Source organism: Apium graveolens, chromosome 7 (assembly GCF_009905375.1).
Source record: "Apium graveolens cultivar Ventura chromosome 7, ASM990537v1, whole genome shotgun sequence".
Taxonomy (NCBI): domain Eukaryota; kingdom Viridiplantae; phylum Streptophyta; class Magnoliopsida; order Apiales; family Apiaceae; genus Apium; species Apium graveolens.
In genome coordinates this window covers 151,737,579-151,744,993 of record NC_133653.1, presented here as the reverse complement: position 1 = coordinate 151,744,993, position 7,415 = coordinate 151,737,579, and the positions used below count along the sequence as shown (strand labels likewise).

At 38.7% G+C, this 7,415-nt stretch overlaps 1 non-coding gene across 1 annotated transcript; it reads right to left on the bottom strand.

Annotated features, from left to right (window-relative positions):
- Nucleotides 1-538: 538 nt before the first annotated feature.
- LOC141675757 (small nucleolar RNA R71) lies at nt 539-645 on the bottom strand. The gene has a single exon (XR_012556392.1). It is a non-coding gene; the product is annotated as a small nucleolar RNA R71 (small nucleolar RNA).
- Between the last annotated feature and the right edge of the window lie 6,770 nt (nt 646-7,415).

The window sequence follows — 7,415 nt, the reverse complement described above, 5'->3', positions numbered from 1 at the left end:
ATTTTAAGTGTTATCTTAACATTGAGAAGTAATCATACATTGGTGAGTGAGTTTAATTAGACAATAAATTAGTCTGAGTCTCTGAGGGAACGAACTAGAAAGTATTCTATATTACTTGCGAACGCGTATACTTGCGTGAATATTAGTGCGTGATTTCGCCCTAACAAGTTTTTGGCGCCGCTGCCGGGGACTCGGCGTATTTGTTTAGTTTATGTACTTACCATCACTGGTCATTAGGACTCAGTGATTAGGACGTAGTAGTTAATTACTCTTTTCGGTTGTGTTTTAGGTACTTTAGCAAGCGTTTATGCAAACTCATTCTCGTGCTCGCAAGAGGACCTTAGATACAGCTGAGGAGAAAGACGAAGTTCTTGATAATGGCGTGACTGATGAGGCTATCAAGTTGAGGCTTTTCCCATTCTCACTGAGGGATAAAGCTAAAGACTGGTTACATTCTGAACCAGCTGGGTCCATCACTACGTGGCAAGATCTTGCGCAAAAGTTTCTGGTGAAGTTTTATCCAATGGCAAAGACTGCTGCTATGAGGAGTGCTCTTACTCAGTTTGCGCAGCAACCTACAGAATCTATGTGCGAGGCTTGGGAATGCTACAAGGAAATGTTGAGAAAATGTCCACATCATGGAATGCCGGATTGGATGGTAATCACTGGTTTTTATAATGGTTTGGGGGCCCAATCTCGACCCATGCTCGATGCAGCAGCTGGAGGCGCCTTATGGGCTAAAAGCTATACTGAGGCGTACAATCTTATTGAGACGATGGCTGCAAATGAGCATCAAAACCCAACTCAGAGGATGACATCAGGCAAGGTAGCAGGTATTTTGGGAGTTGATGCAACCACCGCTATTACAGCCCAGCTCCAAGCGCTATCAATGAAGGTTGATTCTTTGGCTACGTATGGAGTTAATCAAATAGCTATGGTTTGTGAGCTTTGTGCAGGTTCTCATGCTACGGATCAGTGTTCTCTTGTCAACGAATCTGTTCAGTATGTGAATAATTATCAGCGACAACAGCAGCCTGTGCCAATGACCTATCATCCTAACAACAGAAATCATCCAAATTTCAGCTGGGGAAATAAACAGAATGCTATTCAGCCACCATATCAGCAAGGAGTGAGTAAACAGTTTAACCCACCTGGATTCCAGCAACCACAGCAGTATGCTACAAGACAATCATATCCTCAACAGGGAAGTGCAGTTGCACCTACTAGTGCTAATTTTGAGGAACTTAAGCTGTTGTGCAAGAGTCAGGCGGTTTCTATCAAGACCTTGGAAAATCAAATCGGTCAATTAGCCAATGCAGTGCTCAATCGTCAACCTGGCACTCTTCCCAGTGACACGGAAGTACCAGGCAGGAAGGAAGCTAAAGAGCAAGTCAAGGCTATTACCTTAAGGTCTGGAAAAGTAGCTGATGCTGAAAAGGCAAAAGAAGTCGAAGCTGAAGTTAGAGATGAAGAATCTAAGCAAAGGGAGAAAGCGGCGGAACCAAGGAAGACTACTGTTGAACACACTCTGCCTGAGGCTAATACAGGGGAGAAACAGCTCTATCCTCCACCACCTTTTCCTAAGAGATTGCAGCAACAAAAGCTGGATAGACAGTTTGGGAAGTTTCTAGAGGTGTTCAAGAAACTTCACATCAATATACCTTTCGCTGAGGCTCTGGAACAAATGCCTAGTTATGCGAAGTTTATGAAGACTATTCTTTCAAGGAAGGTGAAACTGGATGACCTTGAAACCGTTGCTCTCACGGAAGAATGCAGCGCGGTTCTGCAACAAAAGTTACCACCAAAACTGAAAGATCCAGGAAGCTTCACCATTCCTTGCACCATTGGCAATCTAACTTTTGACAAGTGCCTTTGTGATTTGGGAGCAAGCATTAATCTGATGCCGTTGTCGATCTTTAAAAAACTGGATCTGCCTGATCCAAAACCCACATACATGTCGCTACAATTGGCGGACCGTTCCATTACTTACCCAAGGGGCATAGTTGAGGATGTGCTCATCAAGGTGGATAAGCTCTTCTTTCCTGCTGATTTTGTTATTCTGGATTTTGAGGAAGATAAGAAGATTCTCATAATCTTGGGGAGGCCTTTCTTGGCTACTGGCCGTACCTTGATAGATGTGCAAAAAGGGGAACTTACTATGCGGGTTCAAGATCAGGATGTGACCTTCAACGTATTCAAGGCAATGAAATTCCCTACAGAAGATGAGGAGTGCTTAAAAGTCGATGTGATTGATTCTACGGTTACTTCGGAACTCGATCACATGCTAATGTCTGATGCATTGGAAAAGGCCTTAGTGGGGGAATTTGACAGTGATGATGAAGATAGCAACGAGCAATTACAATATCTGAACGCTTCTCCCTGGAAGCAAAAGCTGGATATACCATTTGAATCTCTTGGTACTTCTGACCTCAAGAACGCTGAAGGGAAGCTCAAACCATCAATAGAGGAAGCGCATACCTTAGAGCTCAAACCATTACCTGAACACTTGAGGTATGCCTTTTTAGGTGATTCATCTACGTTACCTGTTATTATTTCAGCTGACCTTTCAGGTAGTGAGGAAGACAAGCTCTTAAGGATTTTGAGAGAATTCAAATCGGCTATAGGATGGACCATAGCAGACATCAAGGGGATAAGTCCTTCATATTGTATGCATAAAATTCTGTTAGAGGAAGGTAGTAAGCCAACTGTGGAACAGCAGCGAAGACTGAACCCGATCATGAAGGAGGTGGTGAAGAAAGAAATTCTGAAATGGCTAGATGCAGGCATCATTTATCCTATTTCTGACAGCTCGTGGGTGAGCCCCGTGCAATGTGTACCTAAGAAAGGAGGTATCACTGTGGTCGTAAATGAAAAGAATGAGCTCATCCCTACTCGAACAGTTACAGGATGGAGAGTATGCATGGATTATAGAAAATTGAACAAAGCCACAAGGAAGGATCACTTCCCTCTCCCATTCATTGATCAAATGCTTGACAGATTGGCGGGACATGAGTATTTTTGTCTTCTGGATGGGTATTCCGGGTATAATCAGATTTGTATTGCACCAGAGGATCAGGAAAAGACTACCTTCACTTGTCCATTTGGCACATTTGCTTTTCGAAGAGTTTCGTTTGGGTTATGTGGCGCCCCGGCCACCTTTCAGAGATGTATGATGGCTATATTCTCTGACATGATTGGAAATAACGTCGAAGTGTTCATGGATGACTTCTCCGTCTTTGGACACTCATATGATGAATGTTTGAATAATCTGCGCGCCGTACTCAAAAGATGCGTGGAAACTAATTTGGTGCTTAATTGGGAGAAATGTCATTTTATGGTGCGTGAAGGCATTATCCTTGGGCATAAGGTCTCTAGCAAAGGTCTGGAGGTGGACAAGGCCAAGGTGGGAGTCATTGAAAATCTTCCCCCACCTAATTCGGTGAAAGGAATCCGTACTTTTCTCGGTCATGCGGGTTTTTATGGGCGATTCATCAAGGACTTTTCAAAGATATCTAAGTCGTTGTGCAATTTACTTGAGAAAGATGTGCCTTTCAAATTTGATGATGAATGTTTGGCAGCATTCGAGACTCTCAAGGAGAGTTTGATCACGGCACCAGTTATTACAGCACCAGATTGGACAGAACCGTTTGAGATGATGTGTGATGCGAGTGACTATGCGGTAGGTGCAGTTCTGGGACAGCGCAAGAAAAATCTCTTTCATGTGGTCTACTATGCGAGTAAGACTTTAAATGGGGCCCAATTGAACTACACCACTACTGAGAAGGAGCTTTTGGCTATAGTCTTTGGCTTTGAGAAATTTCGATCTTATCTGTTTGGTACGAAAGTGACAGTATTCACTGATTGTAACACCCCCAAATCCGGGGTCGGGGATCCGGGTTGTCACGAGTTCCATTTCCCTTAATAACACCAAATCTTAATACACAATCAACTACTCTGTACTGTGACCCCACAATAAACACACACACCACAAGTTATAGTCTCAGAGATGAATATCCAAAAATAATCACAAGTCGTTTTATTCCACAATTATATGTCAATACACCTTAAAAAGGTTTCTGAATAAATTTACATTTCTTTGGCATTATTACAATTCATAAATACATATAATCTGGTACATCAAAAGTTGAAAGCCTAACCTATTGGTAGCTCCTACCTCAGCTACGGTGGTATCAACGCTTTCAGAAGACTGCGGAACGTTTTCTAACCGCTTGCGAATCAGGAGCTTGGTCCTGTTCATCTTTTCTATCTATTGTTGTGTGATGAAAGAAGAAAGCAAGGGTGAGCAGCAAGCCCACCAAAATAATATGTATAATGATTAACAATATATGAGCCTTCTCATAGTACTCATGAAAGTCTTGGTCAAAAGAAATGAACCAAGTTTGATATCTTAATGCGATGAAGTCGCAAAATATTCAGTATATATACATATATACTTTTCAAAATCTTGGAAGTCCTCTTCCATGCATAATATACACAGAGTTCCAGTTTATAACTGTATAAAAATATCGTTGCAAGGTGATCTCATATATCTACCCTTGTCTCAACGTTTTTCTGAAAATCTTTGATATGCATAAGATAATCATTAACTAGATATAAGTTGAAAATATGAAGTTACAATATACCCCAATATACTTATATCTTTTCCAAATATTACTTGAACTACCACCGTTCAAGTTATAATCAATTCAAAAGTTCATCACATAGATGAGACTACAAGACAAGATTTGAATAGATTCAATCTTTGAATATCATTATAAATAATGAAGTTACGAGATACTTCATTAAATCCCGATGTATATATACACCTATATATATACATTTCATACACTCCTTGAAAACCTCTGTTATGAAAATTATAAACAGAGTTGCAATATCCAATGAATTTGGAAAGGAGAAAACCTTGGCATAAACCTGATATCTTGCTAATCAGGCAAAGATACCAATAAGTAACCTTTTCTACTAGTAGATGGACGAATTCCCCACTGGTCATCACCCTGGCCGCAATAGGACCTTATGCTGGACTGCCACTCAGCCACTTACGCATTTGATGGACTCCCACTGAGCCACTTACACTTTCATGGACGCCCACTGAGCCCATGTTGCTTATGCCGACTCGATAGATGGACTTACTTCCCGAACGTTGGGTAAGTAATCAATTCATTTACCAAAACTGCAACCTTGTTGCGAATATAAAATACACCATAGAGCCGGATCCCTCAGGTTTTGAGCGAATATTTAAATCCCCTTCGAAAGGAAGATCTTAAATACAAAAATGAGTTTTAGGATCCGCTCTAACTTTTAGAAAATCATTTTGAAGACTCGAAAACATTTTTAAGAATGTTTGGAGTAATGCTGATTTAATAAAATAAATCAGTCCCAATATATTTAGAAAATGTCTGAATATTATTATTTAAATAATATTCCCATAAAGAATAATCTTTATAAAAATAATTGAAGTAGAAGTTTTTAAAACTTATACTTGAAATGAGTATTAAATAACCAAAGATATACTTATACGAAAGTACTATCTTTATTTGAATAATCAAAGATAAGTTTGATTATCGACACCTTATTCTTTAATAAAATAAAGAACATATCTCAGCAAATAATCGGAGTCATAGATCCTCAAATGAATATTCAAATAATATTCATTAAATAATATAAACTGAGTCATAAGCCCTCGAATGAATATTCAAATAATATTCAATAAATAATATAAAAGAGTCATAAGCCCTCGAATGAATATTCAAATAATATTCAAATAATAAAATAAAAGGAGTCATAAGTCCTCGAATGAATATTCGTAATAATATTCATTAAATAAAATAAAATTATCGAATAAACCTTATTCGATTAATAGTTTTAAAAACTATATCAATATATATATATAAATATATATTATACTCGGGAGCCTCGCCTCCCGGTTTTAGAAAAAGTTCACCTTTTGATCCCCTATACTAAGGGTATACGCAAATACCGCTTATCTCTAGCATAGGTATTATGCAACGAATAAGCATTTGAACCAACAGATATATAAATCAAGAATACGAAACAGGCATGCATATATACCATATCACATGCTACAATATATCGCAAGAATTTGCTAATAACAAATATGCATTTATCACAAGATCATGCATATACACATATACATCACAACAACAGTATAACGGGTAGAAAACTTGCCTGAGCGACTGGGGGTTACAAATGGCTCGGGACGAGTCTGGTAACCTATAAACAACAAGTAAGTTGGAATTAAACCAAAGTCACTTGTAAATCTATACTTTAACCAACTTAGACTCTAACGCTTGCTTTGCGCTTAATGATTCTCTTAAGTCACTCGAGTACCCTCAGCTCCACCATTTTTAATAATTTAACCATTACGAGTTTTAAGTCGATTCCTTCGCGAGTGTCTTACCAACTGCCTAACACACTTAATATAATTGTTTCATATACTAATTAACCTTTTAAGGTCCTTAACCAAGGTTTCAAAGTAAGACGAGGGGTAATGGTTCGGTCGTGAAACGCCGTTACTTAAAACGGTCGTTTCTCCTAAACCGTACATCGGAATCAAATGAACTACATATCAAAACGAAGCTCGTAACATGAACTATCTAAAAATGGCAATGGTCAAAACCTAGCAGGGAGTTCTCGGGTCCTAATGTTATGAACAAAAGCAGTCTAAAGTAAATCGGACATTACGACGGCTATGTTTACGCGATTTCCCAAATTTTTACCATTCCAAATCATATCAATCCAACTACCAATCAACAACAACTCAATATAAACATCAATGCTACTGATTTCAGTCATAATAAGCTCAAGGATCTCAATCAAATCATATATTATAATATCTCCAAATTCAACTAAACTACTTAACAATTAAGCTCGAATCATGCTTATCATTCAAATTACTACTCATCCATCCAAACCATCTCCAAACTTCAACATTCAAACTTATTACTAAAGGGTGTGAAGATTTATACTTTCCTTGGGAGGTGTTAAGTTTCTAGGAAGCCTTAGGGAGCCTCCTACAAGCTTGATCTTTCCAAAGAAATCAAGAACACAAAGTTAGGCTTTGAAGTTTCTAAAAGTCCGATTTAAAGAACTGTAAAAATGAGGGTCTTACCCTGCTTATTTGGAAGAGACTTGTGAACAAGAGTTGTAGGAAATCTCAATACCTTTCCAACGAGCTATAGAACACAACTTTTGAGTGAGTATTGAAGGAGATATGGCAGTTTGAAGTTGCTGGGTTTGTTTTAGCCGAGAGCTTTCTTCTTGAAATGGGAAAGTCAACTTCTAATTTTTGTGTTTTATGATATTTGCTTGGTTGCTTCTCCTTTTTGGCCTTGGAAAATGTTTTAGCTTTTTACCCTGGTAAATTTTACATGGCC